The following is a 14,608-nucleotide window of genomic DNA, read 5'->3' as shown; positions in this document are numbered from 1 at the left end:
ACCAGTTTCTTTAAAGCTCCGTTTTGCTTTCTCCTTCCATTTTAGTATGTTTCCTTTTTCATCCTTTAAGTCATTCTGCCTTAGAAAATCTGAAACTACTCAACACACTAATCACGGCATCGAATGGAAATAAAGGTAATTAAAATAATTAATTTTTAAAGCTTAGGAAACATGTTTTTCACAACATGACATAATAAGGAAGGGAAAGTAAAACCATGCAATTAATGTGAATAAGTAGGTGAAGAGTTCAATAAATCACTCTAATTAAGCACAAAAGAACTCATGAAATATGGGTTTATCATGGACTCATTCCTTAATCTCCTTGTCTATTTATTTTACTGTTTTTCGATTTTTGAGCTTTATGTTTTATTTATGTTTGTGTCTTCACTATATGATCACTAGTGTCTAAGTGTCTATGCCTTAAAGTTATGAATATCCTATGAATCCATCACCTCTCTTAAATAAAAAAAATTGTTCTAAAAACAAAAGAACAAAAAGTACATAGTTTCGAATTCATCCTTGAAACTAGTTTAATTATTTTGATGTGGTGACAATACTTTTGGTTTTCTAAATGAATGCTTGAACAGTGCATATGTCTTTTGAATTTGTTGTTTATGAATGTTAAATATGTTGGCTCTTGAAAGAATGATGAAAAGGAGACATGTTATTTGATAATCTGAAAAATTATAAAAATGATTCTTGAAGCAAGAAAAAGCAGTGAATACAAAAGCTTGCGAAAAAAAAAAGAAAATAAAAATAGCGAAAAAAAAAGAAAAAGAAAAAGAAAAAGCAAGCAGAAAAAGCCAAAAGCTCTTTAAACCAAAAGGCAAGAGCAAAAAGCCAATAACCCTTAAAACCAAAAGGCAAGGGTAAAAAGGATCCAAGGCTTTGAGCATCAGTGGATAGGAGGGCCTAAAGGAATAAAATCCTGGCCTAAGCGGCTAATACAGTTTTCAGTATGATTTAGTTAGTTTTTAGTATACTTTTATTAGTTTTTAAATAAAAATCACATTTCTAGACTTTACTATGAGTTTGTGTGTTTTTCTGTGATTTCAGGTAATTTCTGGCTGAAATTGAGGGACTTGAGCAAAAATCAGATTCAGAGGTTGAAGAAGGACTGCAGATGCTGTTGGATTCTGACCTCCCTGGACTCAAAGTAAGTTTTCTGGAGCTACAGAACTCCAAATGGTGCGCTCTCAATTGCGTTGGAAAGTAGACATCCAGGGCTTTCCAGAAATATATAATAGTTCATACTTTGCCCGAGTTTAGATGACGCAAACTGGCATTCAACGCCAGTTCCATGCTGTATTCTAGAGTTAAACGCCAGAAACAGGTTGCAAAGTGGAGTTAAACGCCAAAAACAGGTTACAAACTGGTGTTCAACTCCAAGAGAAGCCTCTACACGTGTAAAGCTCAATGCTCAGCCCAAGCACACACCAAGTGGGCCCCAGAAGTGGATTTCTGCATCATTTACTCATTTCTGTAAACCCTAGTAACTAGTTTAGCATAAATAGGACTTTTTACTATTGTATTTACATCTTCGGGTCATTTTTAAGACTTGGTCACTCCGGTTCCCCTCTGGGGCCGAGACCAATGAACTCCATTATCACTTATGTATTTTCAACGGTAGAGTTTCTACATACCATAGATTAAGGTGTGGAGCTCTGCTGTTCCTCATGAGTTAATACAAAGTACTATCATTTTTCTATTCAATTCAAGCTTATTCCAATTCTAAGATATTCATTCGCACTTCAATATGAATGTTATGATCGTGACAGTCATCATCATTCCCAACCTATGAACGCGTGCCCGACAACCACATCAGTTCTACCTTAGATTGAATGAATATCTCAGGGATTTCTTAATCAGAGTCTTCGTGGTATAAGTTAGAATCCATGGACGGCCATTCTTGAGATCTGAAAAGTTTAAACATTGTCTGTGGTATTCCGAGTAGGATCTGGGAAGGGATGGCTGCGACGAGCTTCAAACTCGTGAGTGCTGGGCGTAGTGACAGACGCAAAAGGATCAATGGATCCTATTCCAGTATGATCGAGAACCGACAGATGATTAGCCATGCAGTGACAGCGCATTGGATCATTTTCACTGAGAGGACAGGATGTAGCCATTGACAACGGTGATGCCTAACATACAGCTTGCCATAGAAAGGAGTATGAATGATTGGATGAAGACAATAGGAAAGCAGAGGTTCAGGAGGAATAAGCATCTTCATACGCTTATCTGAAATTCTCATCAATGAATTACATAAGTATCTCTATCTTTAATTTACGTTTTATTTATCTTTTAATTATTAAATTTCCATAATCAATTGAATCCGCCTGACTGAGACTTACAAGGTGACCATAGCTTGCTTCAAGCCGACAATTTCCGTGGGATCGACCCTTACTCACATAAGGTTTATTACTTGGACGACCCAGTGCACTTGCTGGTTAGTAGTGCGAAGTTGTGACAAAGAACTAAGATTATGAACGTGCGTATTAAGTTTTTAGCGCCGTTACCAAGGAATGAACCATCACGATTTCTGCGCACCAGGCTGGTAGAACCTAGGATTTAGTTGGAAGAACTAGTGGGAGAAGAAATTTGTTCGACCAAGCACTGGTATAGTTAGTAAAGAAGAAAGACGACATTATAGGGCTTTAAGCGAGAGAGTACTAATGAATCTTTACGACTCGATTTATCATTTTTCTTTGTAACTTGCATGGAAGTTTTTGTCTCGGAATTCTTTCTTGGAAAATGATTTGATCATCTTCCCAATCCTATTCTTTAGTCGCATATATCCATACATGAATCTTGTGCCTTTCGAGGTGAGCCTGAACTTAGTAAAAGTAATCCTTTTGAAAAAAACTCGAGCTTAATTCGACGTCGCGTGCGATTCTTATATGTAACCATCAAAATGTTAGTTCCTTGGAACGTGACTTGCTGACACGGAGGACCAAACTTATAAGTGTGCGGCCTCACAAGGAGATGTGAAGTGTTGATTCTCGCTAAGTGCATTGTCTATGGATGTCAGATATTGTGAAAAAAGTTTTTAGACTCTGAAGGAATTTGGAGGCGTAGGAAAAGGAATTGTGTGCAAAATGTGGGAGATTTGAGACAAAAAGTGTTGACAGAGTCTCACAAGAGCAGATTCTGGATTCATTCTAGGACGACAAAGAGGTATCATGACTTGAGAGTGATATTGAGATAACTAAATTTTGAGGACAAAATTTCTATTTAGGTGGGTAGGATATAAAATCTGATTAAATTATAATTAAATAAATTAATTTTAAGCAAAAAGGGTTGAGAAATTAATAAATTATAATTTAGAGATTAGCCGGTAGAAATTTAAATGAGAAAATAAAATTTAACGCAAAAATATAACTAATCGTGAAAAGGCGCGTACCAGCTTAAATTTGCCCAGTACTGTGAGTGAGAAAATTAATTTATGAGTGAATAAAGTTAAGAAGTAAAAATTTATAATTTGAAAAAGTAAAAATAACTATGATACAAATTAAAACACTTATCTTAAAGCTTTTGGTCTAAAGTTGGGCCAAACGCACCAAAAATGGACTTGGACCTTCACCGAGCCCAAGCCCACATATATAAACTCATAATTCAGCCAACTTAGCTTCATTTCCCCCATTTTATATGAAGAATCATCTGTGGAGAAGAGAGAAGAGAAGAAAGGATGAAACCCTTGACACTATTTACCTTCAACTTCAATCGCTCATAACTTTCGATCCGAAGCTTCGATTGACGAGCCATTTGTAGCCACACAATCATCTTGGAATTCTCTTTGATTCTATCTAAATATTTTGGTAAGAAACTCTGAGATTCTTTCCCAATTTCCTATCCTCTACTATTGCACATTTTTGGTTATGTGGGTATTGAGATACTATTATTTTAATACTTTAGGGGAAGCTCAAGCACAATGTCAAGTGGGATTTTGACCCGAGGTTGAGCGGTAAAAGGTAAGAAAGCCCAATCTCTTTGTTATCCCTAATTTTGAATAAGAACCCTAGGATAAATGATAAATTGATTATGTTAATTGGGTGAAATGGTTTAGGTGCTCATTTGGAATTAATTTTGGCGTGGATTGGTGCAGAACTTTTGAATTGGAGGAAAATTTATCAATCTTGGAGGCTTGGGTTCAAGTTTGGTTCAAATTGGTGAGGAAGGGATTCAATGGTTTGGAAACCACCAACATTGAGGTATGGGTTTAAGTTTTGGGTAGGCATTACGTAAAGTTATGTGAATGCCTAGGTTAATTGCCCTAAGATAGAATTAAATGAAATTTGCATGTGTTTGTACTTAGTTGGGTGAATGTTAATTGTTGGTAATTGTTAAGAATTATGAATTTAATGTTGTTGAGCTTGGATACGAGTATGTATGATTGAGATTAATTGTGATATTATGAAATGAATGGTATTTATTGATTATATTGAAGATTGATGAGAAACTTGAGCCGTTGAAGTGTAAAATAGAGAAATTGAAGTGAATTAGAAAGTGACTAATTATCAGAAAATTGATGTTATAGGTCTTGAATAATTATGATATGATTTGAGAATGATGATGAACATTGAGAATGCTTATTTGGTTGGTTCTAAAAGGAATGAATTTGAGAAACGGTAAAAGTTTGGGTTATGCAGAATTTTGGTAAAAAGTAGTTTTTAGCCAGCTTCGACGGGCTGTAACTCGAAGCCCGAAGTTCGGAATTAGATGAAATATATCTTAAATTAAAGCTTGTTAAAAGATCTTTAAAACCATCAAAATATGAGGAAAAACAAAATTTTATAGAGAAAGTTACGAGGGTTTGAAATTAGGTTTGAAAAACTGAAATTTTAAGTGATGAAGAAAGATTGGGGGTCGTTTACCTTCGGGCGTCAAGTCGTGCGTATGCATGAGGCATGCGCACGCACGAGGCATGCGTACTCACAAATTCTGTTTTCTTAAATAAACTATGTTTTTACTGTTTGGCCTTCCCGACAAGCTTGTAAGCCCACGTAACCCCTGTTTTAAGTTCAATGACCAACTTTTAGGCCCTGAACTGAGTATGAGCTTATGGCATATTTGAGTTGAATTGTTCCCGGTTTGATGCCTGGTTAGCCGGATGATATTATTGTGAGAATGGTGGTAGGTCCTGCCTGCGGTAAGGACGGTGGTGTAATCCCGCTCACATTTTAATGAGAGTGAGAACTTAACAAAGGACTGGGTTTATATTAGATTGAATCTTTAAAAACTGGATGGAATCGTGAAATGATTTAGAATGTGGTCGTGACTTCTTGCCTAGCAAGGACGGTGGTGTCATCCCGCTTGTTCAGTGCGTAAATTGCATTGCAGGGATGGTGGTTTTGTCCCACCCGCAGTGAGGACGATGGTGTTATCCCGCTCATGAGATAATGAGATTGACTATGGCCTAAATGGCTGGATAGACAAGGATGGAAGTTCGTGCTGCTTGCGAGGCAAGGTTATGGGTTAAGTCCCACCTGCATTCTGATTTGCTGTTTACTCTTGGCAAGGACAGTGGAAATATCCTGCTTGCGCTGAGCTGAGCTATGCCAAAACAAGGATGGTAGTGATATCCCGCTTGTTTCGTGGCTCTCTCTGTCTACGAGGTGTACAGGTGGTATGCGAAATTGTTACTCAAGTTGTAAAATTTGTTGTTTGTTCTCTCCCTGGCAATGGCGCCAACAAACTGGTGCACAATACCATGGTCCAAACATAACTTCACAACTTCGCACAACTAACCAGCAAGTGCACTGGGTCGTCCAAGTAATAAAACCTTACGTGAGTAAGGGTCGATCCCACAGAGATTGTTGGTATGAAGCAAGCTATGGTCATCTTGTAAATCTCAGTCAGGCGGATATCAAATGGTTATAGTATTTTCGAATAATAATAATAAATAAACATAAAATAAAGATAAAAATACTTATGTATATCATTGGTGAGAATTTCAGATAAGCGTATAGAGATGCTTTTGTTCTTCTGAATCTCTGCTTTCCCGCTGTCTTCATCCAATCAGTCTTACTCCTTTCCATGGCAAGCTTTCTGTAAGGGCATCACCGTTGTCAATGGCTACATCCCATCCTCTCTGTGAAAATGGTCCAAATGCTCTGTCACGGCATGGCTAATCATCTGGAGGTTGTCGATCATACTGGAATAGGATTCACCCTCCTTTTGCGTCTGTCACTACGCCCAGCACTCGCGAGTTTGAAGTTCATCGCAGCCATCCCTTCCCAGATCCTACTCGGAATACCACAGACAAGGTTTAGACTTTCCGGATCTCAGGAATGGCCATCCATGGGTTCTAACTTATACCACGAAGATACTAATAACTCGGACTCGGTCCCCTGTATTAGATATCTAAGAGATATTCATTCTAGCTTGTTTGCATGTAGAACGGAAGTGTTTGTCAGGCACGCGTTCATAAGTGAGAATGATGATGAGCGTCACATAATCATCACATTCATCATGTTCTTGGGAACGAATGGATATCTTAAAAGCGGAATAAGTTGAATTGAATAGAAAAACAGTAGTACTTTGCATTAAATCATGAGGAACAGCAAAGCTCCACACCTTAATCTATGGAGTGTAGAAACTCTACCGTTTGAAAATACATAAGTGATGAAGGTCCAGGCATGGCCGAATGGCCAGCCCCCAAATGTGATCAATATGATCCAAAGATTGAACTAAAAATCATAAGATTTAAATGCAATAGTAAAAAGTCCTATTTATACTAAACTAGCTACTAGGGTTTACAAAAGTAAGTAATTGATGCATAAATCCACTTCCGAGGCCCACTTGGTGTGTGCTTGGGCTGAGCTTGAAGTTTACACGTGCAGAGGCTTCTTTTGGAGTTGAACGCCAAGTTGTAACGTATTTTTGGCGTTCAACTCTGGTTCGTGACGTGTTTCTGGCGTTTAACTCCAGACTGCAGCGTAGAACTGGCGTTCAACGCCCTTTTGCATCGTCTAAACTCGGTCAAAGTATGAACTATTATATATTTCTAGAAATCCCTGGATGTCTACTTTCCAACGCAATTGAAAGCGCGCCATTTTGAGTTCTGTAGCTCCAGAAAATCCACTTTGAGTGCAGGGAGGTCAGAATCCAACAGCATCAGCAGTCCTTCTTCAACCTCTGAATCTGATTTTTGCTCAAGTCCCTCAATTTCAGCCAGAAAATACCTGAAATCACAGAAAAACACACAAACTCATAGTAAAGTCCAGAAATGTGAATTTAACATAAAAACTAATAAAAACATCCCTAAAAGTAACTAGATCCTACTAAAAACATACTAAAAACAATGCCAAAAAGCATATAAATTATCCGCTCATCACAACACCAAACTTAAATTGTTGCTTGTCGCCAAGCAACTAAAAATCAAATAGGATAAAAGGAAGAGAATATACTATAAATTCCAAAATATCAATGAAACATAGCTCCAATCAGATGAGCGGGACTTGTAGCTTTTTGCCTCTTGAATAGTTTTAGAATCTCACTTTATCCATTGAGGTTCAGAATAGTGTTATTGACTCTCCTACTGGCTTTTTGCTCTTGCCTTTTGGTTTTAAGAGCTTTTGGCTTTTCTACTTGCTTTTTCTCTCTCTTTTTTTTTCGCTATTTTTTTTTCTGCAAGCTTTTGTATTCACTGCTTTTTCTTGCTTCAAGAATCATTTTTATGATTTTTCAGATTATCAAATAACATGTCTCCTTATCATCATTCTTTCAAGAGCCAACATATTTAACATTCATGAACAACAACTTCAAAAGACATATGCATTGTTCAAGCATTCATTCGAAATACAAAAAGTATTGTCACCACATCAATATAATTAAACTAAGTTTAAGGATAAATTCGAAACTCATGTACTTCTTGTTCTTTTGAATTAAAACATTTTTCATTTAAGAGAGGTGATGGATTCATAGGACATTCATAACTTTAAGACATAGTTACTAAATACTAATGATCATGTAATGAAGGCACAAACATAGATAAGCACTTAACATAAAGAAAACGAAAAACAGAAAATGTAAGAACAAGGAATGAGTCCACCTTAGTGATGGTGGTGTTTCCTTCTTGAGGAACCAATGATGTTCTTGAGCTCTTCTATGTCTCTTCCTTGTCTTTGTTGCTCCTCCCTCATTGCTCTTTGATCTTCTCTAATTTCATAGAGTATGATGGAGTGCTCTTGATGTTCCACCCTTAGTTGTCCCATGTTGGAACTTAATTCTCCTAGGGAGGTGTTGATTTGCTCCCAAAAATTCTGTGGAGGAAAGTGCATCCCTTGAAGTATCTCAGGGATTTCTTGATGATGAGCTTCCTCATGTGTTTCTTGAGCTCCATGAGTGGGCTCTCTTGTTTGCTCCATCATTTTCTTAGTGATGGACTTCTCTTCCTCAATGGGAATGTCTCCTTCTATGAAAGCTCCAGCTGAGTAACATAGATGGCAAATAAGATGAGGGAAAGCTAGCCTTGCCAAGGGAGAGGGCTTTTCGGCTATTTTGTAGAGTTCAAGGGAGATGACTTCATGAACTTCTACTTCCTCTCCAATCATGATGCTATGAATCATGATGGCTCGATCCACAGTAACTTCAGATCGGTTGCTAGTGGGAATAATGGAGCGTTGGATGAACTCCAACCATCCTCTAGCCACAGGCTTGAGGTCCAATCTTCTAAGTTGAACCGGTTTGCCTTTTGAGTCAATCTTCCATTGAGCTCCTTCCACACATATGTCCGCCATCAATGGTAATGGAAAAACAAAAAGCTATGCTTTTACCACACCAAACTTAGAATATTGCTCGCCCTCGAGCAAGAGAAGAAATAAAAGAAGAAGAAGAAGAAGAAGAAAAAGAAGAAGAAAATATAGAGGGAGAGTGAGGGGGGTGTGTTTCGGCCAAGAAGGGGAAGAAAGGGTTGTGTTGTGTGAAAATAAAGAAGAATGGAGGGGTTTATATAGTGGAGGGAGGGGTGTTAGGTTCGGCCATTTAGGGTGGGTTTGGGTGGGAAATTGATTTTGAATTTTGAAGGTAGGTGGAGTTTATGAGGTAGGTTTATGGGGAAGAGTGGATGGATGTGAGCGGTGAAGGGGTGATAGGAAAGAGAGATTGAGTTGATTGGTGAAGAGTTTTGGGGAAGAGTGTTTATTGGGAAGAGAGGATGAATGAGAAGAGGGAAGAGAATGAGTGGTGGTAGGTGGGGATCCTGTGGGGTCCACAGATGCTGAGTTGATCTTGTGGGGTCCACAGATCCTGAGGTGTCAAGGATTTACATCCCTGCACCAATTAGGCATGTAAAATGCCTTTGCATGCAATTCTGGCATTTAAACGCCGAATTAATGCTTGTTATGGGCGTTCAATGCCCAGATGCAGCATGTTTCTGGCGTTGAACGCCAGTTCTATGCTTGTTTCTGGCGTTCAGCGCCAGCTTTCCTCAGTGTGCATTCTTGGCATCTGAACGCCAGGATGCTGCTTGTTTTGGGCGTTCAACGCCAGATCCAAGCTCTGTTCTGGCGTTGAACGCCAGCCAAGTACTCCTTACTGGTGTTTAAACGCCAGTAAGCCCTTCCTCCAGGGTGTGATTTTTCTTCTGCTGTTTTTGATTCTGTTTTTAATTTTTCTATTTATTTTGTGACTCCACATGATCATGAACCTAATAAAACATTAAAGAACAATAAGAATGAAAATAAAATTAGATAAATAAAAATTGGGTTGCCTCCCAACAAGCGCTTCTTTAATGTCAATAGCTTGATAGTGGGCTCTCATGGAGCCACACAGGTGATCAGGTCAATTTTATAGACTCCCAACACCAAACTTAGAGTTTGGATATGGGAGTTCAACACCAAACTTAGAGTTTGGCTGTGGCCTCCCAACACCAAACTTAGAGTTTGAATGTGGGGGCTCTGGTTGACTCTGTTTTTAGAGAAGCTTACTGTGCCTCTTTTCCATGTTTACAGAAGGATGACCTTGAGTTTTAAACACAAGGGAGTCCTCATTCAATTGAAGGACTAGTTCACCTCTGTCAACATCAATCACAGCTCTTGCTGTGGCTAGGAAGGGTCTTCCAAGGATGATGGATTCATCCTCATCCTTCCCAGTGTCTAGGATTATGAAATCAGCAGGGATGTAAAGGCCTTCAACCTTTACTAGCATGTCCTCTACTTGTCCATAAGCCTCTTTTCTTGAATTGTCTGCCATCTCTAATGAGATTCTAGCAGCTTGCACCTCAAAGATTCCAAGTTTCTCTATTACAAAGAGTGGCATGAGGTTTATTCCTGATCCAAGGTCACATAGATCCTTCTCAAAGGTCGTGGTGCCTATGGTACAAGGTATTAGGAACTTTCCAGGATCCTGTTTCTTCTGAGGCAATCTCAGTTGATCCAATGCATTTAGTTCATTAGTGAACAGGGGAGGTTCATCTCCCCAAGTCTCTTTACCAAATAAATTGGCGTTCAGCTTCATGATTGCACCAAGGAACTTGGCAACTTGCTCTTCAGTAACATCTTCATTCTCTTCAGAAGAAGAATACTCATCAGAGCTCATGAATGGCATAAGGAGGTTTAATGGAATCTCTATGGCCTCCAGATGAGTCTCAGATTCCTTTGGTTCCTCAGAGGGAAACTCCTTATTGATCACTGGACGTCCCAGGAGGTCTTCCTCCTTGGGATTCACGTCTTCTCCTTCCTTCTTGGATTCGGCCATGATGGTTATATCAATGGCCTTGCACTCTCCTTTTGGATTTTCTTCTGTATTGCTTGGGAGAGTACTAGGAGGGGTTTCAGTGATCTTCTTACTCAGCTGGCCCACTGATGAGGCACAGAAGTTGGAAGCTTCATAGAGGGATTCACCTTCCTTCTGTCTGAAGGTTTGGACATCCACTCTAAGCTTACTAAGCTTTTGAGGAGGAAAAAACTTGGCTAAGAAAGCCTTGACCAGCTTATCCCAAGAATTCAGGCTATCTTTAGGTTGTGAGTCCAACCATGTTCTAGCTCTGTTTCTTACAGCAAAAGGGAAAAGCATGAGCCTGTAGACTTCAGGATCTACTCCATTAGTCTTAACAGTATCACATATCTGCAAGAATTCAGTTAAGAACTGAAAGGGATCTTCAGATGGAAGTCCATGAAACTTGCAGTTCTGCTGCATCAGAGAAACTAATTGAGGTTTCAGCTCAAAATTGTTTGCTCCAATGGCAGGAATGGAGATGCTTCTTCCATGTAAATTGGAATTAGGTACAGTAAAGTCACCAAGCATCCTCCTTGCATTATTATTATTTTCGGCTGCCATCTCCTCTTCTTGTTCGAAAATTCCTGTAAGGTTGTCTCTGGATTGTTGTATTTTAGCTTCTCTTAGTTTTCTTTTCAGAGTCCTTTCAGGTTCAGGATCTGCTTCAACAAGAATGTTCTTGTCCTTGCTCCTTCTCATGTAAAAAAGAAGAGGACTAAAGATACCAGGGATCCTCTTTACCACAGTATAGAGGTTCCCTTGTTGTTAGTAGAAGAAGAAAAGAATAGTAGAAGAGAAAAGCAAGGAGAATCCAAATAGAAGGGTGAGAATAGGAGCAGTGATTTGAGATGAAGAGAAGCGTTAGTAAATAAATAAATAAATAGAAGAAGATGAGAGAGAGAAGTTTTCGAAAATAATTTTTGAAAAAGAGTTAGTGATTTTCGAAAATTAAAGGGGGAATAAAATTAAAATAAAAAATTGAAACAATTAGTTAATTAAAAGAATTTTGAAAAAGGAGGAAGATAATTTTCGGAAATTAGAGAGGGAAAATTAGTTAGGTGGTTTTGAAAAAGATAAGAAACAAACAAAAAATCAATTAGTTAGTTGAAACAAATTTTGAAAATCAATTTTTAAAAGATAAGATAAGAAGTTAGAAAAGATATTTGAAAAAGATATGATATGAAAAGTTATGATTAAAAAGATATGATTTTGAAAAAGATAAGATAAAAAGATATTTTTGAAAAGATATGATTGAAATTAGTTTTGAAAAAGATTTGATTTTTTTAAAATCATAATTAATGACTTGATTCACAAGAAATCACAAGATATGATTCTAGAACTTAAAGTTTGAATCTTTCTTAACAAGTAAGTAACAAACTTGAAATTTTTGAATCAAAACATTAATTTTTGATGATATTTTCGAAAATTATGAGATAAAATTGAGAAAAAGATTTTTGAAAAATATTTTTAAAATTTTCGAAAATAAATAAGAAAAATGAGAAAGATTTGATTTTTGAAAAAGATAAGATTTTTAAATTGAAAATTTGATTTGACTCATAAGAAACAATTGAATTTTAAAAATTTTGAAAAAGTCAATCCAAATTTTCGAAATTTATGAGAGAAAAAAGGAAAGATATTTTTTTGATTTTTAAATTTTTAATGAAGAAAGAGAAAAACATGAGAAAGACTCAATGCATAAAAATTTTGGATTAAAACAATGAATGCATGCAAGAATGCTATGAATGTCAAGATGAACACCAAGAACACTTTGAAGATCATGATGAACATCAAGAATATATTTTTGAAAATTTTTATATGCAAAGAAAACATGCAAGACACCAAACTTAGAAATCTTTAATGCTTGGACTCTAACAAACGAAAAATACATATGAAAAACAAGAAAAGACACAAAACAAAAAAATATGAAGATCAAACAAGAAGACTGGCCAAGAACAACTTGAAGATCATGAAGAACACTATGAATGCATGAATTTTCAAAAAATACATAAATTTTTAGAAAAAATGCAATTGACACCAAACTTAAAAATTTGACTCAAGACTCAAACAAGAAACACAAGAATATTTTTTATTTTTATGATTTTATTAAATTTTTTTTTTTGTATTTTATTTTATTTTTTCGAAAAACATATAGGAAAAAGGAAATAAGAAATTCAAAAATTTTTAATAAGAATTCTAGGAATCTTTCAATGTTGGCCTAAAGCTCCAATCCAAGGGTTGGGCATGGCTTAATAGCCAGCCAGCTTTAGGATATAAATCAGGCATGCAACAGCTGATATTCCAATTAACTTGCCTCTATGCTAATGGTTGGAAGCCACAGTCCAAAAGAATTAGACATGGCTTTACAGCCAGCCAGGCTTCAACATGCTTCATGAAACACTAGAATTCATTCTTAAAAATTTAGAATAATTTTCGAAAACAGATGAGAAATTTTTGAAAGATTTTTGAAAATTTTTTTTTAAAAAATAAAAAAAAAAAAATTACCTAATCTGAGCAACAAGATGAACCGTCAGTTGTCCAAACCCGAACAATCCCTAGCAACGGTGCCAAAAACTTGGTATGCGAAATTGTTACTCAGGTTGTAAAATTTGTTGTTCGTTCTCTCCCTGGCAATGGCGCCAACAAACTGGTGCACAATACCATGGTCCAAACATAACTTCACAACTTCGCACAACTAACCAGCAAGTGCACTGGGTCGTCCAAGTAATAAAACCTTACGTGAGTAAGGGTCGATCCCACGGAGATTCTTGGTATGAAGCAAGCTATGGTCATCTTGTAAATCTCATTCAGGCGGATATCAAATGGTTATAGTATTTTCGAATAATAATAATAAATAAACATAAAATAAAGATAAAAATACTTATGTATATCATTGGTGAGAATTTCAGATAAGCGTATAGAGATGCTTTCGTTCCTCTGAATCTCTGCTTTCCCGCTGTCTTCATCCAATCAGTCTTACTCCTTTCCATGGCAAGCTTTCTGTAAGGGCATCACCGTTGTCAATGGCTATATCCCATCCTCTCTGTGAAAATGGTCCAAATGCTCTGTCATGGCATGGCTAATCATCTGGAGGTTCTCGATCATACTGGAATAGGATTCACCCTCCTTTTGCGTCTGTCACTACGCCCAGCACTCGCGAGTTTGAAGTTCGTCACAGCCATCCCTTCCCAGATCCTACTCAGAATACCACAGACAAGGTTTAGACTTTTTGGATCTCAGGAATGGCCATCCATGGGTTCTAACTTATACCACGAAGATACTAATAACTCGGACTCGGTCCCCTGATTAGATATCTAAGAGATATTCATTCTAGCTTGTTTGCATGTAAAACGGAAGTGTTTGTCAGGCACGCGTTCATAAGTGAGAATGATGATGAGCGTCACATAATCATCACATTCATCATGTTCTTGGGAATGAATGGATATCTTAGAAGTGGAATAAGTTGAATTGAATAGAAAAACAGTAGTACTTTGCATTAAATCATGAGGAACAGCAGAGCTCCACACCTTAATCTATGGAGTGTAGAAACTCTACCGTTTGAAAATACATAAGTGATGAAGGTCCAGGCATGGCCGAATGGCCAGCCCCCAAACATGATCAATATGATCCAAAGATTGAACTAAAAATCATAAGATGTAAATACAATAATAAAAAGTCCTATTTATACTAAACTAGCTACTAGGGTTTACAGAAGTAAGTAATTGATGCATAAATCCACTTTCGGGGCCCACTTGGTGTGTGCTTGGGCTGAGCTTGAAGTTTACACGTGCAGAGGCTTCTTTTGGAGTTGAACGCCAAGTTGTAACGTATTTTTGGCATTCAACTCTGGTTCGTGACGTGTTTCTGGCGTTTAACTCCAGACTGCAGCGTAGAA

Source organism: Arachis ipaensis, chromosome B02, assembly GCF_000816755.2.
Source record: "Arachis ipaensis cultivar K30076 chromosome B02, Araip1.1, whole genome shotgun sequence".
NCBI classification, from domain to species: domain Eukaryota; kingdom Viridiplantae; phylum Streptophyta; class Magnoliopsida; order Fabales; family Fabaceae; genus Arachis; species Arachis ipaensis.
Note: the sequence above shows the minus strand (reverse complement) of the source record.